At 44.0% G+C, this 14,441-nt stretch overlaps 1 long non-coding RNA gene across 1 annotated transcript; it reads left to right on the plus strand.

Annotated features, from left to right (window-relative positions):
* Positions 1–493: 493 nt before the first annotated feature.
* LOC142814708 (uncharacterized) lies at positions 494–4,914 on the plus strand. The gene is made up of 2 exons (XR_012895034.1): positions 494–822; positions 2,843–4,914. It is a non-coding gene; the product is annotated as an uncharacterized LOC142814708 (long non-coding RNA).
* Positions 4,915–14,441: the final 9,527 nt, after the last annotated feature.

Below are 14,441 nucleotides of genomic sequence, written 5' to 3' on the forward strand. Positions count from 1 at the left end.
ACTTTCAAAAAATTCTGCACTGACTGCTAATAAGTTTTAATGTAAAATTATTTCACTGTTATGTACTTCAGAATATCAAACTTTTCAGAATAACAAGCGTTAATTTAGTTCCACGTTATATTAACAACGCCTCAGTGCTACGAACTTATCTTCTGAAATCCGTTGCGACCACCGGAGCGGTACGCAAGCAGACGACAAAGCGAACAGACGCCTTGCTTCTCGGAAGACGTGCGACGATGTGGAGGAAAAAAAAAAAAACGAAAAGGCGACTTCCTTTCTTTTTTTTTTTTTTGTTGACATGCCAACGCTACAGGTTTACAAGCGAGCGCAGAGGCGAGGGCAACACGGGAGGGCAAGGTCAGCGAGGCAGAGTGGGAGTGCAGAGCAGGAAGCATGGGCGAGGAAAACCTGAGACAGCGAGAGACCAGAAAACGAAACACGAAGAATCTTCTTTTTGAGCACTTTTTTTCTTCGAAAGAGGCAATCACAGCCGTGACGCTTCAGGTTTTTCTTTAGAAGCCTTGTTTTTTTCAGTCGTGTTCATCTCTTTTCGGTGATTACTTATTGGGTTTGCAAAACAAGTCGGCATTTGCACTGCGATGATACTACAAATGAGTTCTTCTCTGCTTGCGACGAAGAAGCGGAAGCAGTTTTCGCTAAGTGAGACAATGGATATTCTTCGGCAACTGGAAGGCAGAAAGCAGGCTGTTGTGACCAAATAACCGAATGGCGCCACAGGAGTGTTGATGAGCTGGAGGCCTTCGTACTGCAAAGCTTGTGCTGCTCGCGTAAAAAAAAAAAAGAATCACAGACTTCTTTAAGGTAAACGTGCATTTTTTGGTCTTTACTTGTGCATTTGTTTTTTTTTTCTCGTGAAAAATCTGTTCAAGGATCCACCGTAGTAAAGGTAAGTCATTTTTGTCAGTGAAAAATAAGTATTTAGGGTTAAATTTTGAGCTTTCATTGTAACGACCTTTCAAAATAACGAAGAAATTTCCGCGGTACCCTGAATTTTGCTTTACCAAGATTTCACTGTACTTGGATCACATAAGCCGTTGTAACAAGCTTAATAAAATGAAGAATTGATTTGAGGGCAACATGTTCCTTTGAAGGGGTGCTGCAACACTTTTTCAAGTAGTCATGGAGCCAGTAAACATGCTTGTAGCCTCACAAATTCACTGCTGTAAAGTTTCAAGAATCAGTACAGTGCGAGCGGAGTTCCAAAAATTTATCTTTGCTGCAATTGGATTCTCTCTTCTCGTCTTGACGAAATCGCTGGAAGCTAAGCAGGGAGGAATGGCATGGTGAAAGAAAATACTGCACACGCACCTCATGACCTTGAGCACCCTTTTTTTTTTCTTCGAATACGCGGCTTTTCAGTGCGATCGTGCACATAATCGTGGACAAGTAGCAGCCAAGGTAACGACGAGCGCATTATGCTCAAATCAGCCAATGCCTGTGACCAGAGTCATATATTTTTTTCTTGGGTGTGACAAGTGATTTTTGAGCTTGTAGTGTCATTTGCCGAGGGAAGAGAGCAATTTTTAGCTTTGAAAATTGATTGTGAATTACAGGCCTATAATATTTGCCTCCATGTTGCTGCGCTACAATATTTGCCTCGCGTGTTTTAGGTAGCCTCGACTACCGATCGGCAGCGTTTTTCGACCATGTTCAGTAAATGTTGCAGGACCCCTTTAAATTTGAAGGGGGCGCTTCACGGCAAAGCAAAGTTTTTTGGCGTAGGTGCTTTTACTGTTTAGCATTTCTATATTGCAATGAAACCATATTTACAGGTGGTGACGTGCGGAATAATATCCACTTATTCGTTCATTGCGAATACTTCGAAAATGTTTGGTAATTTCGATTTGAATCGAAGCGAATTCAAATACTCAACTGTTCGTTTGAATATTCGCACAATCCTAGGTAAAACACAGGTTTGCGTAGGAGCATCAAGGTGGACTTTGGGACCTCTAAGAACTGTCTCTCTCGTTGCAGGTCGGCTTGTCAAAAGTATGCATTCAAGCATATTACTTGTGCTTTTGTATAGCTCTCCAATAACTTGAACAGTAAAAACCAAAAGTCGACAGCGCTTACGAAACGCGGCTCGGGACTACGTAACGTGGCTCTAAGGTTCACTCCCGGTTCCCTCCGCACACGAAACTGCACTTCCTGCTCTGCCGCCAACGAGTAGTCCCGCCCGAAGAAAGCGGACGCCCTGCAGATAAGAGCTCTACCCTTCGGGACACATTGGCTCAACCTATATCGACGGGCGCTGGCAATAACGCGGCCCAAGCGCAAAGCTAAACTCACCGGCGGACGACCGCTGATGTTCCGGGATGATTTCACAAACTCTCATCATCTGCGCTAAAATAAATGTATCAATGTCGTCCTCCAAGCCTGTGCTGTTGTCGTCATTTGAATATTCTAGCCCAGATGCACGAGAATAAACCGAAATTCGCCGTTTTCTTGAAGCAGTCACACGCGACGTCGACGCCATGATTGAAACTGTGCATGCTCACTCGCGCACATGAAAAGGCCACACGGTGAAAAAAGAGAAACACAACAGCCGTAGTGATAAAATACTTTTTCTTTTACGTGTTAGATAGCGCAAGTGGTCCAAAAGCGTTCGAAACAGGGCAAATATACAAGTTGTCAACATCGAAAACATACTATCGATGGGGATAGGTGCGGTCACAAATGTAGCCAACCTAGGTCATTAATGTTAGCGAGTAATCTCCTACTACTGTGTGTCTTGTAATGATATCATATTGTTGTTTCCAGTAATACTTTTTAATCAAACTTTTAAAGATAATATTACAGCACTATGGATTTTCCTTTCCAGTCAAAGTTTCTATCGAAGTTGGCCGAGGCTCGTCGTCACCAGCTTGCAAGGGCCAAGATAAGGGATGTGTCGGGGAACCTTGAGCCCTCCTTCTGAAACCACTGGCTCAGCCTGCCTTTCAACAGCATGGAAGGGGCTCTTGGAAAGAAAGCTTTCTGTCCATCTTGCGCGGTTTCCTGCAAAGGACTTGCCTTAAACTTGGAAAAGAGAAAACGGTTCAACAAGCACACACCACGTAAAGAGGAAGCAATATTGCTCGCCTTAGCATTGTTGAATAGGTGATATGATGAACAAGAATTGCACAATGTTACCATCAACCTAAAATTTTTTCATGTGACTTTTGAAACTATAAACGAGATGTTATTATGTTATTTCATATTTCTCATGATTTTTCTCCTTCTCACAACTGAGAGACTTCAAAAAGCAGAGCTTGAAGAGGCACTAAAAAGACATAAGTTTAGAATTACACACTGCACTCTATCATATGTTTCACTATCATAGGTTCTATACCATATGTTTCACTATCATAAGTTCGTTATCAGTGGAGAGAATTAAGGTTAAAGTTTTACTTTTAAGTTGCATGCGTGACGTCGAAAAATTTCATATTTCGTATTTTCAATTTCGTATTTTTGTGGCATTGGCTGAATGAAATTTTCTGAGACTTCGTGTGCTAGGTTTGTGGCACCCACAGATGACGATGTGTTTCATTTTTATTAATGAGAAGCTACGTATGACCCAGTAGATGCCTCCAAAATCAATGATGTTACGGTGTTTAGTGCGGGAATCTCATGGTGGCGTCCACCTGCTTTTTTTTGCATTTTCTGGCTTAGGAACGATCGTGTTGTGGTAAAAGTGATGTTTTCAGGATTGTAAGACTGATATGTGGAAAATTGTTTTGCTCTTTAGTGTTCCTCTAAGTTGTGGCTTCATAGGAAAAGGGTTTTCAGCAATTTGACCAAAGGTGGACAGGTATATAAATAGACAGAACTAGACCGAGCACTTGATGTATTGCTAGCGCTTTTTGGCTATTGAATGGCCCTTATGCTGCAAAACACCAAACATCATTATCAACCATTGATGTATCGCTGATTTTGCAGTTAATGATGTAGTTCTTGTGTAGGTATGGTCTAGTTTCTAAATTCCATGATGTCTGTCTTGGGCAAGTTTTGGTGTACTTTAAGTCTCATACCTAATACAGCTTTAATACTGTGAAAACTGAGATTGAATTCGGCAGCGCGGGCAACCTAGCTGTTTCGTTAACAATCGCCTGCTTGCTGTGGCAGAGACGCTTTCTCTTGCGTGGCGTGGGTCTAAGCTGGATATTTCAAATGGGCTTTTGCTATTTTAGCTTAATTGTCACGATAATTTTTTGTTACTTTTCTAGGCCTGTATTGACCACTGCTTGACTATGTGACATGAGACTGTAGACAGATGCCCAACTGGACTCCTGAAGTGCTACGCACCTAGAAGAGTGTTTGCTAGCTTGCTTTACTCATTGTTTCACCATGGCTTGCCGTTTTTATTGCCCAGATTCTGCTGCAACTCTCCTTTTTTCAAAGTTTATCACTGAAAGTTTTGGTCTGGAGTAACTTTTGGAGTAACTTATGGTGAATTTTATTGGTGGATTCCGAGTGGCTGAGGAACTCAGTGCCAGAGAATTTCACTCTGGTGGAGTGCAAAAGTAGGTTATATGCCAATGGAATACATGCATTGCTGCTAAAGCAAATGGCAAGCGATTGAGGGACACTGTGTGAATTCTAAAGAGTGTTCCTTGGAAGCCTGCGCCCAATGAGACAGGGTCAGCCAGAATGAAACACAATGCATGTGTCTCCCATCTTGCAAGATTGAACACGCTGAACAAAATGGCGTTACGCTAGCAAAATGCGAGCGCTGTGGAGTGCGATGCAAGGTGCGACTGCGTCCATTGGCACGTTCACAATTAGCTCCGTTACAGGGCACGGAGTGCGTGCAACTTACGGTCGAATCTCTCCCTTTACGCCAAGTAAAAAGCTTGTTATCTCGTGATCGAACTGCTCCAAATCTGCCTATAAAACATATAAAGGGCACTCTCAGCCATTGCAATAGACTTGCTCTGCATGGAGCAGGAAAAGTGCCACCAAAGTGCTTCGAATCTGCTCTCAAGTTGATAAAGTATTTTAGTTAATTATTTCGTAATTGAACTTTACAAGAACCATGATATTAGTGCCTCAACACTGAGTTCTCGTACGGAGATGACAGGTTCCCGGGTATCATACCATTATATTTTATGTAAAAGCCTGTGATATGCGGTGTAGATCGAAGGACTACAACAATATACTTGTCGACGCACACGTCTTCAGCCCCAACCTGCTTAAACACAATGGCGGGAGCCTTATAAGTTTTGGGATCTCAATATGAGAATTCTTGTCTCAGAACTCAAGGATGCATCAGATGCGGTCTGGCAAACCAACAAAACGTGTACATTTACTCACTTGCTTTTACAATGGCCATTTCGCCAGCTGGATAAGATATGTTGCTAGTGACACATTAAACAACATTGCACAATACTTCAATACAACACACAAACAGCATAGACAAACACAAAGTACCGTGAATGCGGCGTCGCCAATGTTCGACTCGCTGCGAGGAATTCACGGGAAACGACCCGTGGTTGCTCAATACGTACTGGTCGGCTAGTTGATAAAGCATGATTTTCGAAGAAGCAGTGCACAAAAAGATTACAAAACACGGACTCATAAAACCACACAAACACAAGCGTTGTGTTCTCGTCCTTTTATGTCTGCGTGTTTGCTATCTTTATGTGCGCTGCTGTTTGGAAAATCGAGCTGCGGTTTGCATCGTCCGCGGATTTTCTGCAGGAGGTGTCTATCTACAATCGCCGCCAGGCGCTAAAAGAGCACCTCGCCACTTTCTCCTGTGCGCTGGCTTAGCCTCCTCGCCGCAGCCACGTGGTGGCGCCACCACTAATTTGGCTACTGTATATGCTACCTTTAGTTAGCACAGTAGCACACTTGTTTTCCAACGCTGCTAGCAATGATGCACTGTGGAGAAGCTGGTCTACTGGCCGCACCACTGAAAACGGTCCCCGTCCACCTGGAATCAATCAAGTGACTGTTGTGCGCACTGTTGTGTGTTAGTTATGAACTGGTGTTTTTATTTGCTTTAGATTCATGTTTGCTTTAGATTCATTTGCTCTAGATTTATTTGCTTAGATTCATGTTTGCTTTAGATTCATTTGCGCAGATTCGGCACCATTTAAAAAAAAATACTGACATAATCAATGCTGTAGGTTTAGTGGGGCTCTCCTTGAATCTCGGAGGGCTTCTATTTTGTGTCACGGCCAGGCTAGACAGCACATGCGCTTGCTTCTTTCCTTACGGTCTTTTCACTCATCGAAAATACAATGGGAGAGTTTCTGAGTATGTTTCGCCACTCCTCGGCAGTAAGAGCACAGCGACCTTGCATGTTCTGTGCCACGCACACTGCACAAGGGAGTTTGTCGATAATGAAACCGGGGAATGAGGGTTCTCGACGAAGAGAAGGGAGATTATTAAAGAAATCGAGAATAGAGGGAAGATCAGCCACTAAAAGAAAACTAATTTACCAGACGGCGTACCGCTGAAGGTAGGTATGTATGTGCTCGTGGATAATACAAGCTGAAACTCAATAAAGATGCGGGTAAATCGCCTAATGAGAGGCATAGTTCAGGAGGCATAAGGCACAGGCAACGATCAAAGAGAAACATAATGCTGTACCTGTGCTGAAAGCAGAGAGTACCAAATACCTTTGGCCCTTGGTCAAGTTGGACAACGACGTTACAGTTAAGAGAAGTGGCACACAGAATGACGAGCGCGCCTAGCCTTTGTTAACTATTCTCACTATTTTTCTTTATTTTTCCAAATACGTTTGGAGTGGCTTTCGGGGCTAAATGCTGCGGTCTGCAGCCTGAGAACTCTGAAACACCCACGTGTGTTGTATAACTAATGGCTAAAAAAAAACTCCGTATAAAAAGAAATAAAGTAAAAAAAGAGAGAGGGCCCTTGCTGCTGAATAACCCCTTTGGACGGCACGCACAGAGAGGGGTGGTGTGCATTGTCAAAGGTGTTAACACCCCCTGGAAATGCTCATTTCGGAGACCCCAAGCCTTTTTGCACTTCATTGTATACTGCAGCCACGTCCATGAAGAACTGAACGAAAAGTATGCAGCTGCTTACGCTTGCAAGCCACTTGCCCCAGAACTAAAACTCTCGTGCAAATCAGTTCTTCACTATCCTTCGAGTTAAGAACATGTTTAGAAATAGAAACTGGCAACTTTACAACTTTTCGGCAAGTCAGCAGCTTTTTTCTAAAATATTTGTATTAAATCTCTTGTGGCTTAGTGCTAGGAGCAGGTGGTTGTCAATTCCCTTTTATATCAAGTGTGGCTTGCTTTACTATGGGATTTAGCTATGCACCACGGCTGCAATTTATTCGGGGCTTTGTCAGTGTTCAGTCTACAGGGATTTCTCGAGTTGAGAAGGCAGCCGCATAACCTTCAGCACGCGCATTACGCACGCACATGGATATTTATAAACTGTGTGAAGGTGTATTGCTGTGTTTCGTATTGCGAGTCCCGTTCAGGGAAAACACCCGGTGCTGCTTCTCGCAAGTTCCCAAACAATACTGAGCTGTGCACCAAATGACAACAGAATATTGCAAGAGACAATCTCATCATCAACGAAAAGCCTGCATCGACATTCGTATGCAGAAGACGCTTGCATGATGAAGACTATGTGCCTGCGTTCCGCATCAGAAAACTTATTCCCGACTCAGCGCCTGCTCGTTTGGAGGAATATCCTTCCTACTTTATTTCAAGTGCATAGAAGCCTCGCAAAGATCCTGCTTTACAAGCTTCGTCCCTACGTCAACCATCAAGGAAGGAAAAAGCGGAGTCCAAAGAAAGAGATCTGGATGTTGCAAATTCACAAGACGCTTTCACTGAACAAGAAGAAGTAAATGTTTGCACGTAAACAATAAACAGCGACGCTTATCGCGCGGGCCGATACCAGGCTGTAGTGATAGTACGATTGCACTTCCAAGGGCCGTACCATCGTTCAAAATGCGAGAAGGTGCAGCCATTGCTGAAAGAAGAGAAAAAAGCGTCCCAATATCATCCCGCAAGCATTCATCACGGATGTGTTAGGAAAATCGCAGCAGGTGCACAGAAAGAAGAGAAAAAGACCGTGTTTCTTTTACATTAAATAGTATTCGACAATAGTATGCGGCAGAAGAAAACATTCAGCGAACCCAGACGAACTTGTGAGGGGTGTGTGATATGGTGCTTTCTGTCACAAAGAGGTTACGATCATGCGCGCTCTTCGGAGCTTGTGGCACTGCCAGCAAAGTTCACTCTTCAGAGGCATATTGGTTCAAGCCCAGCATTATCAGGTATTTATAACCATTTGTGACTGCAACGATTAAGCAAGTTGTTTCTCAACGTGCGGTGAGTGGAGAAGCGCGCCCGAACTTATGTGCTGGCATTGCACGCGCGCTGCACGGAGTGGCGTAGGATGGATGGATGTATCCGGCTGTGCCCTTTAGATCGGGTGGTAGCTCACGCCACGTAGCCATAAGGTTAAGTACTAATTGTGTGTTTAAGAATTGAATTTCACTCGCGCCTTGTCGCCTCCAATCAGTTAGCCTCCTCCTGCTTATTTCTACCCGTTTAAAGTCTTTTTTGCCTTCACTGTCCCTAAACCCCAATGCTTTGAAAAATTCGGTGCCATTATCTTCGACAATAGGGTGGAGCCCCTTACAAAACAATATCAAATGTGCAGCCGTTTCCTCCTCCTCTCCACACGCACTACATACTGTGTCTGTTCTTTCGTATTTTGCTCGGTACGTCTTGGTCAGCAATACTCCTGTTCGAGCCTCAAAGAGCAGAGAACTACCCCGAGAATTATCGTAGATCTTTTCTCTTGCAATTTCCTGTTTAAGAGTTCGGTAGGTCTCCCGTGATGATTTCGTAAGCATTCCCATCTTCCACATGTCCCTCTCTGTTTGCTTCATCTTCTTCTCAATTGATGTTTCCTTTTGGCTCGGTATTCTGCTGTTGTCTAAACACTTGCTTGACAATTTTTGAGTTCGTTTCCTCCATTTAGTATCGACAGTCTTCGTGCACAAGTAACTGAAAAACTTTCCTAGCCCAACGCTCCTCTCTCAATTTTCTCAATCGCTCCTCAAATTCTATCTTGCTGCTAGCTTCCCTGCAACCAAACGATGTCCATCTCATGTCTTCCTGTACCCCCTGATTTTGGGTATTCCCGTGTGCTCCCAAAGCAAGTCTACCTACGTTGTTTAATTTCCAATCTTGCTTGAACTTTTGATTTCGTGCACAAGACCGCATTGCCGAACGTCGAACCCGGGACCCTGACACCTTTCCAAATGCCTCTCACAACCTCATACCTAACATAGTTCCTCAGTGCCCTATTTTTCATTGCAGCTGCGTTTCTGGTGGCCTTAGTCATTACGTATCTTTCGTGCTCCCTTAGATACTCAGCCCAGTCATTTAGCCATACGCCCAAGTATTTGTATTTATCCACTATTCCTAGCATGACTTCCTGTATCTTATGCTCAGTGCCTTCGTTATCATTAAAAATAATGATTGCCGATTTTTTCCCGCTGAACTTCAAATGTAACCTATCTCCCTCATTACCACAGATGTCTATCAATCAATGCAGATCTTCCTTGTTGTCGGCTATTAGTACTTTATCATCGGCATACATCAATGCTGTTCAATATGGTTTCCTTGCTCGGCAAAAGAGAGGCTGAATCCGAGTCGACATCCCTCTAAATTGGCTTCTAGTTCCAGGAGGTACAGCGTAAATAACAAAAGTGACAAGGGACATCCCTGTTGAAGCCCGCGCTGTATCTCTATAGGTTCAGATACATGTTCTTCCCATTTTATAACTACCTTGTTACGTTTATAGGTATCCTTTAGAAGATTAGTTATTCCATCTTCCACATCTAGTGTATCCAGTATTCACCACAAGTCTTCTTGAATCACACTATCGTAAGCTCCCTTGATATCTAGAAATGCCAGCGACCGGGGCCTATGTTTTTTTTTCGCTATTTAAATATACTGCATCAATGAAAACAGATTGTCCTCCAACCTCCTTCGTTTACGGAACCCATTTTCTAGTTCTCCCAGCACCCCCTCATTCTCCAACCATGTCTGTGGTCTTTACTATCTGCATCATCAGCCTGTAAACTACTGATGTCACTGTTATAGAATGGTAGTTGTTTATTTAGGCTTTGTCCCCCTTTCTTTTATAGATCATGCTCATCTTGCTTAGTTTCCACCCATAGGGGGGTTCACCATTCATTATTGCTTTGCTCGCTGCCTCTCTTAATGTTCGCTTAGAGTTTGGTCCTAGTTACTTTATTAGCATGACTGGGATGCCATCAGGGCCTGTTGATGTGCTATTGGGAACTTTTTTCTGTCCTTTTCCGCTCTCTTCCCAGTGGAGCTACTGAGCTAATTGGTCCATACCACGTACGGTGCATGCAGCGTTTTCTAGGTGTTTAAATTTTTCTGTCATCATTGTTTTATACATTCTATTGCCTCATCCCCTTCTAGTCTGACTCCTTAATTGTAGTTATAAACCTCTGTTTCATGCTTGTCTTATTACTCAGAAAATTGAGATGGTTCCAAAACTTTGCAGCTGTCTTTCTATCCTTTTTGTTGAATTCCGCTATTCATTGGGCCCCCTTTCCTCTAACTTTTTCACTGATCAAATCGGACGCTTCCCTTCTGCAGCTCAAAAAGTTATACCATTGTTTTTTAACATCATCTTCCGGTTCACCCCTCTGTTTAGCATACCTAGCTGTGTTCCCTGGAGGCTTCCTGACGTCTTACTATGGCTCCCTTAACTTCCTCATCCCACCCGCTCTTGGGTTCGTGTCTGCTTTTCCCGATTGATTTGACTCGTACCTTAGTCCGCTCTAACTCAAGCAATCGAGTTAGACTTGTGTACGTCCACTCTGTTTTAGTATCCTCAGAGATTAGTTTCTCAATCTCTATTGTTGCTATTTCTATTTGCCTTTCTGAATAAATATTACCGTGTAATTGCTCGTAATGCCACCTTTCCGATTTCATTTCTCTTCCAAAACTCAGCTTGATACGTTTGTGATCTTTACCTAAGCTTCTGGACCCATATTCATCTATGTTCATCACCCTTAGCTGATCATACATCCCATGTGACATTATTGCGTAATCTATCGTTGGCTGCAGCATTCTCACCTCCCATGCTATCTGCCCTTCACATTTCTCGGTGCTGTTGCAAATGATTAAATCATGCCTTTCACACATATCCATTAGCATTCTGCCTGTTGGGTCAGTATATTCATTCATATCTTCTATGTGCGCATTCATATCTCCTAGTAAAATTACCTCGCACTCTTCTCCTAGTTCGTCCATGTCATTTCCTATGCACTGCACTATTCGTTGATTTTCCTCTCTGGCTTTGTCCCCTGTCCACAAGTATACAAACCAAGGAGCGTTGTTCGCCCCGCCACTTTCCTTTTTAGCCATATATGTTCCTTGCACTCCTGCTTGACCCTTTCCCAGTCTATACTTTTATGAATGAATGCCCCAATACTACCCTTCTTACTGCTGCCTTCTGTTCTATTGCAATATTCCCTCGCGTAGTCCGGATTGTTAGGAGGCTGTTCCATGTCCCTAAGATGTGTTTCTACAAAACCATATACCATCGGCCTCTCCTCCCTTAGCTGTCCTTTTATCTCTTCCCACTTCAGCCTATTCCTGCCACGCTGCATGTTAATATACCCTACGTCTGGATTGGCTCGACCCTCGTGGCTACGTCGATTTCTGCCCCGGACTCTACGTGTCTTAGATATATTAGTGTCACTTTGGAATTGTATCTGTCTATACCACCTGTCAAAGAGCACCCCTAGTTTTCCTCGTTACTATATAATGCACCCAGAAGGGCTCGCGTACCTCCCCCCCCCCCCAAAAAAAAGCTACTGCGCGTTCTGCTAGTCACCAAAACACCTCATGACCTAGCCTCCCATCGAAAGGAGTTCTGTCTCGTTGAAAACCACCTCACCTATTCACCTCTCTGTTTATTTTCACCACCTCAGAGCCTCTCATCTCATCCGCCATATCTCTTGGTTTGCGTAGACAACTGCTCTTTGCAGGTTGCCATCACGCACCGGTACTTCCGGTATCATGCATATCACTACCTGTACCTGAGGAGAAATGGCGCGCATCTCATTGACCCCTTTCGCCAGTGTGCTCGCTAGTCCTACCGTATCTTCAATTAAGACATCGTTTAAACCGCCTGTAATTATCACGAGGTTTCGTCCATCAGCGGTAGTTTTGAGTTTTGCGCTCGCTTGCCTCATGACTGCTTCCAGCTTCTGTCCTGGAAACGTCTCTACTGTAACCCTCTTGTCACCTCTTACCGGATCTTTGATTGCTTCTGTCATCGTCATCATCATCAGCCTACGTCCACAGCAGGACAAAGGCCTCTCCGATGTTCCGCCAATAACCCGGTCCTGCGCTTGCTGCTGCCAATTTATACCCGAAAAGTTCTTTATCTCATCTGCCCACCTAACCTTCTGTCTCCCCCTAACCCGCTTGCCTTCTCTGGGAATCCAGTTAGTTACCCTTAACGTCCAGCGGTTATCCTGTCTACGCGCTACATGTCCGGCCCACGTCCATTTCTGCTTGATTTCAGCTATGATATTCTTAACCCCCGTTTGTTCCCTAATCCACTCTCCTCTCTTCTTGTCTCTTAAGGTTACACCTACCATTTTTCTTTCCATTGCTCGCTGCGTCGTCCTCCGTTTAAGCTGAACCCTCTTTGTAAGTCTTCAGGTTTCTGCTCCGTAGCCAAGTACCGGCAAGAGACAGCTGTCCTCTTGAGGGATAGTGGTAATATTCATGTCATAATTTGAGAGTGCTTGCCAAATGTACTCCACCCCATTCTTATTGTTCTAGTTACTTCAATCTCGTGGTTCGGCTCCACGGTTATTACCTGCCCTAAGTAGACATAGTCTTTTACAACTTGAAGCGCACTATTACCTATCTCGAAGCGCTGCTTTTTTCCGCGGTTCTTGTACACTACTTTCGTTTTCTGCAGATTCGTTTTAAGACCCACCTTTCTGCTCTCCTTGTCTAACTCCGTAATCATGAGTTTAAATTCGTCCCCTGAGTTACGCAGCAATGCAATGTCATCGGCGAAGCGCAGGTTACTAAGGTACTCTCTATTAACTCTTATCCCTATCTGTTCCCATACTAGGCTTCTGGAAACCTCCTGTAAGCACGCGGTAAAAGCATTAGGGAGATTGTGTCCCCCTGCTTTACAGCCTTCTTGATTCTGTGGCTTTCTTTATGAAGCACTATGGTAGCAGTTGATCCCCAGTAGATTTCTTCCATGATGTTTATATATACTTCATTGACGCCCTGATTCCGCAGTGTCTGCATGACGGCTGATATTTCTACTGAACCAAACGCCTTTTCGTAATCTATGAAGGCTATGTATAGTGGTTGGTTATATTCTGAGCAGTTCTCTTTTACCTAATTGATATTATAAGTGTAGTCGATTGTTGAGTAGCTGTTCGAAATCCTGCTTGTTCCTTTGGTTGATTGAATTTTAATGTTTTTTTACTCTGTTAGCAATTACCTTTGTAAATAGCTTGTATACTACAGAGAGCATTGCTTCTGTGCATCGATATAAATTCGAGTCCCCGGCGATTATCATCTGCTGTGACTTTTCAGCTGGAGCGTCCTGCTCCTGGGGGTTACTTGCACCTGCGACGCCGGCTGCTTTGTCCCCTCCCAGCCCCACCACTACTTCGCTGAAGATGGGTCTTGCGACCAACCGGCTGAACCTGTTTTCTCCGAACTTGCTTGCTCTTTTTTCTCCACCGTTCTGGTTGGCGGTGCCCAACCGTTCTCTCCGTCGGCTGCTCCTTTGTTCACCTTCGCTAGTGCCTCCTCGGCGGACTTGAGCCTTCCTCTCTTAGCCTTTGTTTTCTCATGCTCTGTCGCCGACGCAGTCTCCAGTTCGGTGATTCGCATCAGCAGTTCACTCTGGGCAACCTTCACTTTCTCCATTTTTTCCTCGAACTCACATTGGTTAGACTTAGTGTCAGCCTCCTCTCCATTCGCGTCTGAACTTGGGTTCATTTTAAAACCCAACCAACATCCTGAACATCTTACAGCGTTTTTAGCCATGTCTTTTGACGCCAATCGTCTTTATGAATTGTCTCACTCGATAATTACAAAACATGACGTACGACGAACCCTGTCCTATGAAAAAAAGAAAGCCTAAGCTGTACTACAAAAATTTACGTGATTGGTGCAAGTGCACTTCCCCCATGAGATGGCAAAAGAAAACACACACACACACAAACTAGCAAATACCTGGTAACTGACCCCCGAAAAGCCATACAATGTAATAAGTGCTACGAAAGTTTTAACTGCTGCCGTAATAATTACAAAAGCAAGCTCGAAACATGAAAAACCACTAATCTGTGCAGTCGATCGGGAGCGCTCAAAAAGCACGTCCATCCACCGTGCCAGTCCGAACTG

Source organism: Rhipicephalus microplus, chromosome 4 (assembly GCF_043290135.1).
Source record: "Rhipicephalus microplus isolate Deutch F79 chromosome 4, USDA_Rmic, whole genome shotgun sequence".
Taxonomy (NCBI): domain Eukaryota; kingdom Metazoa; phylum Arthropoda; class Arachnida; order Ixodida; family Ixodidae; genus Rhipicephalus; species Rhipicephalus microplus.